Consider the following 13,279-nt stretch of genomic DNA (forward strand, 5'->3'; position numbering starts at 1 on the left):
CTCGTAAGCAGGTCGTTGTTGCACTTGTTGCTTCGCGACTTGATTATTGTAACGCTCTGTATGCTGGTGCTAACAAAGGTCTGGTGCAGCGCCTTCAGACTGTCCAGAATGCAGCGGCCAAATTTGTACTTGATGCTCCTAGACTCTCCTCCGCCACGGCTGCCAGGAAAAGCTTGCACTGGCTTCCCATTGAGTCCAGGATTGTCTTCAAGACTCTCTGCTTGACCTATGGGGCGCTTGTTGGCAAAGGGGCTGCGGGCTTGAGGAAACTGTTGCGCCCATATGCACAGGATAGAGTCCTCCGCTCCTCAACTAAGAGTCTGTTGGTGGTGCCTCGTGTTCGTAGAAGTAAATGGGGCGGGAGGGCGTTTTCAACAGTAGCCCCCAAGTTGTGGAACAGCCTTCCCCTAGAAATTAAATCCCAACCGTCGGTCCTGAACTTTCGGAAAGCTCTAAAAACGTGGCTATTCTCAAAGGCGTACCCGTAGTGCTGGTTATCTGGTCATTCTGATTTCTTTTGCTAGGCGCCTTGATGCCTCTGGGCTTAGTAGCGCATTATAAGACTTATTTCATTTCATTTCATAAATGCTCCCCAAGATCACCTCCTTCCCCAATAGCCTGCCCTTCACCAAGGCATACAGCCCGTCTTTGTCCACTGATGATTATGTAAGTTCGATAGGGGTCTCAGCCTTGATCCAAAAGACATCACATTGTTTACTAGGACTTTAATATTTGCTGTTAACGTTGTAATATGGGCTTAAACCCAAATCAGTAAAGTGCAGATGGGTAAAAAGCTTGGATTAGATGAAAGTGTCACACAAAAATGGGGTACCTTCCTGCCATGAATTTTGTTGGTATGTGGAAAGTATTGTGTCCAGTTTTCTACACTATTCCATGTGCAAGATGACAACTATCTTTTCACAGATACCTAGTAACTAAAACTTGCATGAATGTTCAAAGCATGTATTTTTTGGCAGTGGGCCAGTTATCAAAACTGACTTGCTAGAAAAGGGTACTGATGTATTAAAGGGTTTTACCCATTCTGTGTCTGGATGTAAATGTAATAGTACATATTGGCCACAATTCTATTGAGTCAGCCATTTCACCAATCAGTGAAAGAATTAAACACTGCCAATTAATCAGATATGATTTTAATATTCCCAGATTCTCTACAGTGTATAAACTTATTAGACCAGTCCAACAACAGGCTTCTAAACTCTGCCCCTTTCATTTAAGCACACAACACTGTAGGGAAAACAAGAAATAAACAACTATATTTTTGTGGGATGTATGACGTTACAACGCATACTTTTACAACGCCTACCTTTACATCGCAAGTTTTACAACGCATACCATTACAACGCATAATGCTTTTGGGCGCTGGATAGTGAATAGTTTAATTTACTATTCCAACTCCAGTCCCCGTGGATAGTAGGGAAGGTGTTGGATAGTACATTAAACCTATTCCCTATCCTAGAGCGCCCCCAAGCGCTATGCGTTGTAATAGTTTGCGTTGTAAAAGTTTCGTTGTAATGGTAGTTCGTTGTAAAAGTTTTGTTGTAAAGGTTGTTCACCATTTTTGTGACATTCCTAGACAGCAAAACTCTAGCAAAATAATCCTAGACGAGTTTTCATTGCTGGTACCTTGTATAGCAAAGGCGCACTATGTTGGCCCCTTCAGGAAGTAATAAAAATGATTCCTCTCAGTTTTCTTTCTTTAAATAGTATTTTAGTTTGTGGTTGTGCAGGTGCTTATCAGTATTTATATGTTTACACAGGTTAAGGGCTGTTTTACGTTCAGTTGGGTTTTATCATTTATTATAGGTTTATATCTAAAATAGGTTAGCCTAAATATATTGTTGTTAAAAGCATAAAAGCACTTGATTGGGTGAGCAATGATTTCTTACTTGTGATTTTCAATTAAATAACATTTCTTTCCAAGGTCACCAAAGCTGATTGTGTAACTATATAAGTTGTGGTGGGCACACTTTTTATACCCAAATAGACAGGAGTAAACAGGAAATATACATCTTTGGGAAGTCTTTCTAAAGTACACTGATTTAACCTGATTTTCAAGTCTTAGTAATAATAAGAAAGAACTACTGGCTGGGGTTGCACTAACAATGTTTTACTCCTTATTACACACAGATGGAATCCCTTCAAACAGAGGATCATTGGAAATCAGCAAAGTCTCCAGCAATTACCTGGTAACAATCACGGGGAGGTTGTAGAATATGGCAAGGACTGCAGGCATGACCAAATGGGATGCACCTAGGTGAGGGCAGAATGGTTGGTTGGGCAAGTCTGCCACCCCAGCAGACAGGGTTTACTAATGGGGATACAGAAAGTAGATGGTCTCTAAACCTTGCTGCATAGTAGGAGGCTGAATGCAGGTTTTGGGGAGAGCTACCAAGTGGCCCCAATTATGTAGCTTTCGTGCACAGTACTTTGCCACAGGAGGACCAGCTTCTCACTACTACTCAAATTGCCCATAACATTTTTAATAAAACAATCTTGTGGCTCCACACTTTGCAAAACGTGTGCAGTTTCCAAAACATAGACACATTTGATAGCCTTAGATAAAACAAATTTGATACCCAATATAATTAGGAATGCCCTTCATAATATTAGTAACTGTTTAGACTGCGATAATCATCCCCAACATGTGGTGTCTTCCTTTGTAGAATTTTTAGATCAAATAAGGAATACAATTACTAGAAAAAATACGAACAACCCAAACAAAGTCAAGGGCTGGTTTGATGCTATTTGTAAAAAAAAAAAAAAAAAAAGAAAGCCCTCACTAAAGCTTTAGGATGCAAATCTAGAAACATCTCTGAAATTGTCATTCTCCGTAAGGAATATAAAATAGCCAGGAGAAATAGGGAGACTGCGATAAAGGAAGAAACATGGGCCAAATTAGAGGAGGCCGCGGTTTCAGGGAACTCAAAGGCGTTTTGGAGAATAATTAATGGCCCCCACTTCAAAATGCCTAAAGATGATCCATCACTCAATGTCAATGTAGGGGAGGAGGAGTGGGTGGCTCACTTTAAAGCTACCTTTGCTCCAACCAATTAAACAATACCACCAGTTTGTATTATCTCTGGGAATCCTCTCTCTTTTCTCACTAAAGAAGTTAGGGATGGGATTAAGGCCTGCAGTACTGGGAAAGCCCCGGGTCCCGATGGTGTTCCAATGGACTTCTTCTTTGAGAACACAGATATATGGGTCCCCCTTCTAACTAATGTTTTTAATAAACTTGCTATAGTTGGTCCCCCCGTGTCTTGGAAAACTAGCATAATCGTCCCGGTCTACAAAAAGGGAGATAAAAGTAATCCTAAAAATTACTGGCCAATTTCGCTAATTGATACGACGGCCAAACTCATGGGCCGCCTTCTTTTGACAAAATTGGAGGCTTGGGTGAGGAGTAAGAATATTTTAATGGAGTCCCAATATGGTTTCCAGGAGGGTAAGGGCACAATAGACCAATGCCTGAACCTCTCATTGATCATGGATAGATATGTAAGAGCCAAGGGTGGGAAGATCTATCTTGCCTTTATGGACCTGTCGGCAGCTTTTGACTGCGTGTCCCACGCTAGACTCTGGCAGATAATGGAAGAGATGGGAATCGATCAGGCATTGGACGACTTCATCAGACAGCTGTACTCTGACACCTCTTCGTCAGTCCGATACGAAAAGACTCTGGAGTGTACCCGATCATGTAAGATCTTAAGAGGGGTGAGGCAAGGCTGCGTCCTGGCACCGTTTTTATTTTCCATCTATACCAACGGTGTGGGAAAACATCTTGAGGGTGCAGCCTTGGATGTTCCCGTGCTCTCCAACCATCAGCGGTTACTGATCTTGGCATATGCTGATAACGCCGTTCTGATGGCCCGAACTGGGATGGGGCTCAAGCATCTTATATCGGCCTATGTGGTCTTTATAAATTCACTAGATTTAAAGGTTAATCAGACCAAATCTTTTATAATTATTGCAGGGGCAGGGAAACGAGAAAGACCACCATATTTCTTTATGGACTCTGGTAAAATTGAGGTGGTGGACTTGTTTCCATATTTAGGTGTTCTCTTGTGATAAAAATCAATCATGGTCCAAATTGCTAGAGGGCAGAGCAATGGGTATGCAGAGAAGTCTAGTGGCATTGAAAACATTTTCTAAAAGATTGGGAGCCAAACCTCTAATTCCTATGAAAAAAATATTTCATGCAAAAACAAAGGCGGCAGCGGTGTATGGGGCAGCAAGCAGTATGGGGAATGGCTCCCAGCGATTCTCTGCAATCCATTGAGAATACATTTTTTAAGTCTTTTACTTCCCTACCCCAGTCATACTCGAAGTATGTGCTTCATATGGAACTGACTCTACCATACATTATGGATTATATCAAAATGGCACCGCTCCTGTTGTGGCATTCTCTATGGCGTAGGGACACAGTCCCCCTTACCCAAAATGTAATAACTATTTTAAAATCAGACAACAGCAGGAATAGGTGGATAAAGTACGTGCAGTCAGAACTATCTGCAATCGGTCTAAGTCGCCTTTTTAAAGATCCATCCATCTGTAACTCCATTATAAAGCGGAAAGTAATTGAGATATTCACTCAGAGAGCCGAATCCTTAAGAAGAGAAAAAAAATTCCACACACAGTCAGCTCGTCTGTATGAATTAACCTCAGTGCTGGAGGAGGGAAGCTACTTTTATTTGGCTGATGTTACATTGCCACATCACAAATATATTTTATTAAGATTTTGCCTAAATTTGATACCATTGATGGTAGGATATCCAGGAAAGAAATATAAACATTCTGATCTTTTCCTGTGTCTATGTGACAAATTATCCCCACAAAATGATCATCTTTTATTCTTTTGTGGTGTTTACCGCCAGGAAAGATAATTTTATTGTACCGATCTGTAAGCTTACAATTTTAAATTTTGTCGCGTAGCATTGTTTTTTCTCAAATCCTTGCAGAATTATTTTGTGTGTTTCTCGTTAGCATCGTTTTTATGGGCAGGTTTGAAAAAGAGGAAGCAGGTTGGCTCATAACACGATTTAGGACTGGTTTTCAAATCCTTATTGTATTTGTATATGTATATAGATTAAATGGATTTTAACCAAATTGGATGTTAGCAGATTTTTAAGTGTCAGGACTTATGCTATTTTTAGCTATATCTTTTCTTAAACTGTGACTGTAAATACTTTTATGATCTTATGTGTAAGATCGAATAAAGGATTTGAATTGAATTGATAGCCTTGGGTCTTCACAAATTTCCATACATATTATACACGAGGACACAAGTGTGCAGATTATTTTTGGATTCTGCTACTTCATGTAATTAAGCAAACACAAGGAGATGATGGTCAGAGCGCTGAAACTTTTCAGACACTCACCCTCAGCCACAGATCTAGGTCGAATCCATCATCGTTCTTTAGCTCCTTGTGTTTACTTTATGTTAATTGGCATTCTTTTCTTTGTAACAAACTTTAGATGCTAATGGTGTTTTAAGTGTCTGCTACAATGCAAAAAACTAACAAATAATGACTAGAATGCTTGAATTAATCTTAGCCACTGGTAATTACTCAGGCTGCATCCCAGGATATCATTTTCTTGCCCACCATACCACATAAGATTATACCCAGCCTTTTACAAATCAGCCTTGGTACTGCTCCAATAAAGCAGTCTAGCCCAAGCTGCCAAGCCAGGTCATCTCTGAACCAGAAAACCAGGTAGCCCAAGACTGGTTTTGACCTATTTGGCCCCTTTTCAGTCGGGTGCAGCTTGCCAACAGTGGCAAAGTGACCATAGGACCCACGTCAGGGCATATATGCCACACATGGAGTGTCACAATGAAGAATATAAAAAAAGTGAAGGTAGGAATGCTTGAATTAATCTCGTCACTGGTAATTACATGACTGCGTTCCGGTCCATCTTTTTTGCACACCATGCTACCTCAGGGATGTATGACATTACAACGAATGCTTTTACCATGCATGCCTTTACATCGCAGTTTTTACAACGCATGCTGTTACAACGCATAGCGCTTAGGGGTGCTGGATAGTGAATAGTTTAATTTACTATTCCAACTCCAGTCCCCGTGGATTGTAGGAAGGTGTTGGATAGTAAATTAAAACTATTCCCTATCCTAGAGCGCCCCCCAGTGCAATGTGTTGTAATGGTTTTCGTTGTAAAACCTGCGTTGTAAAAGCACTGCGTGGTAAAAGTTGTGTGGTAAAGGATGTTTCCCTACCTCAGGGGCCGCTCCTCTATAGGAGCGTTTGGGAGCCGCCCCCCTGCTTTCTCGCAGTGCGAGAAGGCAGAAACATAAAAGATAATAAGAAGAACTTTGCACAGTGGAGGGTTGCGACCGAATAGCAGAATATTTTGCCAACAAGGTAGCAACAATCTACGCCTCCTTTCCACACCAGATTGAGCAAATCCCCAGGCTTGGGGTAACTACCAAGGGATTAGGAAAACAACGGCTGTCCAGTTTCACTACCCCCCCGACTGAGGAGCTCATCCGCATTTGTGGATCGATACGATCTGGCTCACCTAGGGACCCCACTACTCCCAGACGGCTGATGGGAAGTTTGGATGTTCTCGAACCACACATCCGCCATCTGCTTAACACCTCTTATGAGACTCAGACTGTCCCTGCTGCATGGAAACAAGCTATTGTCCTCCCGCTGCAAAAAAAAGCCAATATCAGCTTTGACAAATTTGAGAATCTACGTCCCATCTCTCTCCTGCCTTACATGTCAAAGGTTGCGGAAAAGATTGCCAATCACCAGCTGATGAAGTACGTGGATGATGCCTGTTTGCTCCACGACTCTCAGTTTGGTTTCCGCCCTCGTCATTCGACGGAATCAGCTCTTCTAATGGCGGTGGAGGCCTTGCGTCAGGGTGCGGATGAAGGCCAAACTATGGCTTTAATCCTGCTAGACCTCAGCGCTGCATTTGACACTGTAGCACACTCCATTCTGCTACAGTGTCTGGAGGAAGGTGGAATCTCAGGTGCAGCGCTGGGGTGGATAGGATCTTTTCTATCTGACAGACGCTTTCAGGTCCATCTGGGCGATTGTTATTGTAGAGAGATCAGGTTGGGCCAGGGAGTGCCTCAGGGCTCGTCCCTGAGCCCCACCTTGTTTAATCTCTATGTTGCCCCTTTGGCGGGAATAGTGGAGAAATATGGTCTACGTGTTGTGTCCTATGCCGACGACACGCAGCTGGCCATCTCCCTCTCACGTACCCCGGATCTTGCGGCGGACAATTTCAGGAACTGCATGAAAGATCTAGCAGCCTGGATGTCCGCCAACTGTTTAAAGCTAAACGGTAGCAAGACCGAGGTACTGATTGTGGGTGGGACTCCGGATGCTTGGTCGTCGGCATGGTGGCCTTCTTGCTTGGGCGAGGCGCCAGTTCCTTGCCGGGAGGCAAGGAATTTAGGGGTCTGGCTGGACACTAGCCTGACCTTTGACACACATGTGGGCCGTGTGGCTGGGGTATGCTTCGGCGTTCTGAGGACCTTAAAAAAGGTGTTAGATCTTCTTCCTCTTGCGGCTCGCAGAGCGTTGGTGCATGCCCTGGTGACATCCCGTCTTGATTATGGCAACCTACTATACCTGGGTGCCCCTGGTAAGGTCACCAGGCGCCTCCAGGTGTTGCAGAATGCGGCAGCCCGTTTGGTGCTGAGGCTCCCCAGGAGATCCCCCTCCAAACCTGCGCTCCACGCACTTCACTGGCTTCCAGTTGCCAGTCGGGTGGAATTTAAATCTCTCTCCACATGCCATCGTATTTTGAATGGCAAGGCTCCTGCGTTGCTCAGGAGTCTGGTGACCGGGTATGAGCCCACACGCAACCTCCGCTCCTCCTGCACAGGACTCTTAACGGTACCAAGAGTAAGGAAAGCGCGTATGGGGGGTAGATCTTTTAGACATCTGGCGGCCAAGTACTGGAATGCTCTACCCTTAAGCCTGCGCTTGGAGCCATCGGGATTTTTAGGAAAAGACTCAAGACCCTTTTGTTTAGCAGGTAGACGGTTGGGAGGGTGGGTGGATCTTCAGTTCTCACTTATCACAGCGCGGGGACACGCCGGTGGGCGTACTTCCAGGCGCTCTATAAATGTCCAAAATGAAATGAAATGAAATAATTACTTTTGTTTCTGCCTTCTCGCACCGGCGAGAAAGCTGAAGTTCCTGGTTGGGAGTGGGCGGTGTTTCTCGAGCGCAGGGGGGAGTGGCTTGCCCACTGTTGTACATACTGACTGTTTGGGAAGCCTGAGGCCGCCCAAACAGGCAGTATGTACAACAGTGGGCAAGCCACTCCCCCCTGCACTCGAGAAACACCGCCCACTCCCCCTGTTCTCTCTGTATGCTGCAGCATACAGAGAGAAAATGACGCGTGTGGGGCAGCGGCCTGACCTATCACAGCGTTGCCATTGCAGCGTTGTGATTGTTGGAGGGGAGGGAGGCAGCCTGCAGCCTTCCTGGTGACGAGCTGAAGAATTCAACAAGCAGGACGTCGGGAGTCTCGGGAAAAGCGGGACGGGGACGGTAAGTTTAACTTGTTGTATTTTATATATAGGTTTTCCCTTAAACCCCTCCCGCCTCCCCCCCCATCCCGTCCGCGGCGCGACAATCCCATTTCCACCCCCCCCCCCACCCGCCCATAATGCCGGCCTCGACTGAGAGGGCCTGTTTCCTCAAAGGCTTTTGCCATGGGCTCAAGACACTTTGCTTAATCATTAATACGCGTTCTCTGCTTTTACGCTTATTGTTTGAAAAGCCACCGCGCGCATTCTTGCTGAAGTGGCATTTGTTAGAAGTGTTTGGATGTTTGCAGCTTAATTCTGGCGTGATGCACTTCCTCCCAGCAGCAGCCCTCATTCTTTTTGTTGTTTGTGCAACAACACACCTATAGTCATCTCATTACATCACATCACATGCTGCGCTAGATTGCTCTCCTGATTGTAAAGAGGGAATCTGTGGGAATTTAGGCAATAGTACAGTGGAGACATAATTTCACCAACATCACGTGGTAGTCCGGAAATGACATCCATCCTTTGCCCCTTGACCCTAGGATATAGGCCACCTTTCTTCTGTAAGCTGTTTTTTGAAGACTGTCGACTACAGAGTGTTAATACATATAGACTGATAGCGTGTTCAACCAGACAGTTGCTAAATCCAGATAAATGGCATCTTTTATTTTTTAAAGGGTTTGGAATCAGATCGGTTAAATATTTAGTGTTGGAAAGCAGTCTAGGGGGGCTGCGCGAGTCCACGTGGGGCAGTCATTTCTACTCTTATCTGCACTTAAAAGTCACCTCTGAAAAGCTGCGAACCGATTGCGAGCAGAGCATTCCGACCGCCTCCAAAATGACATTGTCCACATGAAAATATAATCATATTGCCTCACGGCAAAAAAAAAACAAGCATTTACAATGCAACGGTTTCGCCTTTACAAAAGTTAGAGCTATTGGCATTGTAAATGACAATATTTTTATTTATGTGTTGGTTTTGAAAACAGATAAATAAATGGCATTGTTATTTACAATACCAATAGCAAAATCTCTCGCAAATGCTAAACACACCCACCCACACAGAGCCTCCCCCACACAGAGCCTCCCCCACACAGAGCCTCCCCAACACAGAGCCTCCCACACACACCCACACAGCCCGGGCGCGAAGCTTGACAAACTGGAAGCCCACGGCATGGGGGTCTCTCCTGAGCCCACTCCCCAGAGTGACCCACTCTTTGGGGGAATTGTCACTTCCCCTGATCCCATTAACACTGTTGGACTACTCCAAGCACCCTGGCGCCTTATTACCTTACGATTGGAGGGCTGGCAGGAGTGAGTGATTGTGTGTGTGAGTGAGTGTGTGTGTGAGTGAGTGTGTGAGTGAGTGTGTGTGTGAGTGTGTGTGTGAGTGAGTATGCAAGTGAATGAGTGAGTGAGAGTGTGTGTGAGTGAGTGAGTACTTTGCACCATAGCACAACTCTAAATGAAATCACTATAATAATGCGTTTTCTGCTTTTACACCCCGCCATTCCCTTAAACAACACCCTGCAGCTTTATAGATAGGCCGGTGCAGCATAGTTTTCATTGAATCCGTTAATAGCATGAAAACGGCGATCACGCTAAGAAAGCTTTTCGAAGCCTTACTAGCGATAGAAGGCACTATCAGATAATCATAACACACTGCAGCTACCTACAGCTCCTCCAGCCTGAACGGAGTGATCTCTCCCGTATGTTTTACATAGTTCTTCATACAGCCTGCCAGATTTCTAAGCACTGTCGGCTTTTGTCAATATGAAAAGAGGGGAAAGGAGTGATTTGCCCAGGATCACCGCATGAAAGTACTTAGTCACACATGCAGAGCTCTCCGACATCTTTGTTGATCACAGTGCTCTCCGAAAAGGAGCCTCGCACCCAGCGCTTAATTTGCATATTACCGCGCTGCCAGTAAAGCAGTCTAGCCTGTCCACAGGGCTGGGAACTCTTTATTATGGTTACACAGCAAAGTCAACATTGTTTTAGCCAAAATCCAATTGAACTCCCTTTGGTAGCCGTGCCGGCCGCTCTCAGCCACGTGTGGACATCCGGCTCGTCGGAGTCTGTGAGGGGTGGGTCTAATTTTGCCTGGTGTATTTACAATAATCAAAACAGATCTCTACCCCTTGCATACGCTACATGGCATCTGGTACGGAGAGCGTACAAGGCGACCAGATCTATGCAATATGTATGAAAGCAACGTAAGATGGAGGGAGCACCATCTCAGCAGGATCGGACAGGGTGCCGTGTGGAAGCAGCACGACAACTCCATGCACCAGCCTTTAATGCACCACTTGAGGCACAGAAGCGCCAAGCACCCCAGCGAGCGCCGGGAAGCTGGTGCGCTTCTCTGCACTTGGGACGGCAGGCCAGGGATGCGCAACTCACTTGGAGATCCCTCGGCGGGGTCGGGTCATCGATGACTCGGTCTCCTCTCCCCGCAATCTTCTTTGGACGAGGCTCCGGCAGCTTCTGAGAAACGACCCGGGTGACGAGGACCAATCAGGTCGCGGCTCTCTCGGCGAGCCCCCAGTGACGTCAGCGGGGTCTTCCCGACGGCAGCCAACCACAGTGCATCCTCGCTATGACGCGTCGCCGGGAGAACCAATCACAGCGCACTGGGTGGTTCAACTAAAAACCCATGGCGGTTTCACGAAAAACAACGAAAGCCTACAGCATCCATCGTACGTGCCAAGGAAAACGATACAGCGGGAAATCGAGTGAATTTTTTTTTTATAATTGAAAAGAAGCAATGACGAAAAAAGGGGCGGGTGACAAAAGCCATGACGAAAAAAGGGGCGGGTGACGAAACAAGGGGGCGGGACTTAAAAAAAGGCACGGGAACGCCCCCGATTCACGTCCGGACGGGGGAAAGAGTGACGGACAACAATGTCTGCCAATGGCTAGCCTCCATTTATGGAGCTAGCCAATGGTAGACTAAGGCGGGGCATTGCCACATAGTGTAGATCAACAGATTTCGCCTGCGCGAACGCTGCTGCGCAGCGGACGCCAGGCGAAACCTAAAAATGTCTCTAGGATACAAAGCCTTCAGAAATTAGTCTGAACATAAAATAAATGGCAATCTCAAGTGCGCACTGCTCCATCACCAAGCAAGTAGTGTGCTTTCTTCTTGCGCTGGAACATAAAGAAATACTAATAACACATACAAAGAAAATGATTCAAACAATTAATACGTGTTGGGTCTGGATTACTGCTAAATCATAGAGGATAAGGATATATAATTATTTTGAACTGGTGAAGGTGAGCTTCTCTGGCTAATGCGTAGCGCTACATTATGGGAAGACTGTGCACTAGAAAGCAAATAAATCTGGCGCCAAATTATCCTTACTAGATGCATTGTGTGATCGTCGGCAAATGAACGTTCTAGCCCTGTTCCGTTAGCAGCAGACAACGAGGGATGCTTAGAAATGGATAATGTTGGTGCAATCTAGCGCAGTCAGTGGGGCGCCTCTGCAGAAGGAAGACTCATGGATCCCATAGGCTTTTGCCATTTTTACCTGCAAGTAACTCACAGATCTCGGCGCTATGTGCTTTTACTCACTAACTTCTTTTAAGGGATTCCAGACATAATCCTGCTGGAAGCTCTCCGATACGTCAAGTGGGTGACAAACCGCTGGGAGGTTTCAACAGCCTTGAGTTACTAAGCATGGCGGCTCACTGAATGTATGTGAATTAGTGCTGTGATTTTTGAATGGGTGTGTGCATGGGTACGTATGTGCTAGCGAATGATGGGTGTATGTGTGCGCGCTTGTGAATGGATGGGTGTGAGTGCACATGTAGATGAGTGGGACGTGGGAGTGAGTATGTGTGTGTGGGTGCTTGTGAGGGATGGGAGGAAGGGAGTGTTCTTGTGCGTGTCCGCCCCACTACTCATCGACATTACGAGCCGCCACTGTGCTACCTTCAGATTATACCCGGCCAGTGGTTGTTGCAATCATGAGCAATGTTTGTCTAGTTTTTATTTTTCTGAGGCTATCCAGGATTACACAAAACATTCCCTCAGCAAAAATGTTATCAAAGATTAGTCACAGATGCTTTAATATCAATCCAAAATGATCACAGTAGCACTGTGCAGCGGCGATTTTAACAAATCTGGTACCCAACTCAGGGGTTTGATGGTCTGAGCCAATTCAATATAACTACGAGTTTGTCAGAATGATAAGGGGGTGCTGATACAGACACCCAAAAACAGCAACACACACATTGTCTTCCAGGGCCAGTTCTGTTTATCAATGAATGTGAAAGCATACAATGGAAACTTGTACTCTTCAAAAAGGCAAAAGTAAAATTAATGACATAATTCGCAGAGAAGCTCACTAAGAAACCTTGTTGATTAACAGTTTGAAGGAAGGTGTAAGTTATGTTCCATTATGTAACATAATGCAGCAACATGAATGGGGCTTAAGGAATTGGGGGTGCGCAATAAAACTAGAAAAAATGCAAAGTCAGTAAGCTGGTACAAAAGTAAGCATACAACCAACACGATCAAACTGCTCCACGGAACAAACAGGTGATATAACTAGAATACATCAAATTGGCGGTGTAAGGACAACATTATAAACTCACTGTTTAGCCAATGGCCAAACTTTAATCTGACAGCGAAATGAGAGAGTTTAGTTCTGCCAGAAAATGAGCAAAGCCTAATCCTCATCATGGTGACCGTGTCCAAGGCACTCATGCTATAAAAATAAGAAAAAACAC

The 13,279-nt window shown here is 45.2% G+C and overlaps 1 protein-coding gene across 3 annotated transcripts in view; it reads right to left on the reverse strand.

Annotated features, from left to right (window-relative positions):
- OSBPL3 (oxysterol binding protein like 3) overlaps positions 1-13,279 on the reverse strand; it is an 861,863-nt gene that overhangs the window by 298,700 nt on the left and 549,884 nt on the right. The window lies entirely within an intron of this gene.

The sequence above is a fragment of the Lissotriton helveticus genome, chromosome 10, assembly GCF_964261635.1.
Source record: "Lissotriton helveticus chromosome 10, aLisHel1.1, whole genome shotgun sequence".
NCBI lineage: Eukaryota > Metazoa > Chordata > Amphibia > Caudata > Salamandridae > Lissotriton > Lissotriton helveticus.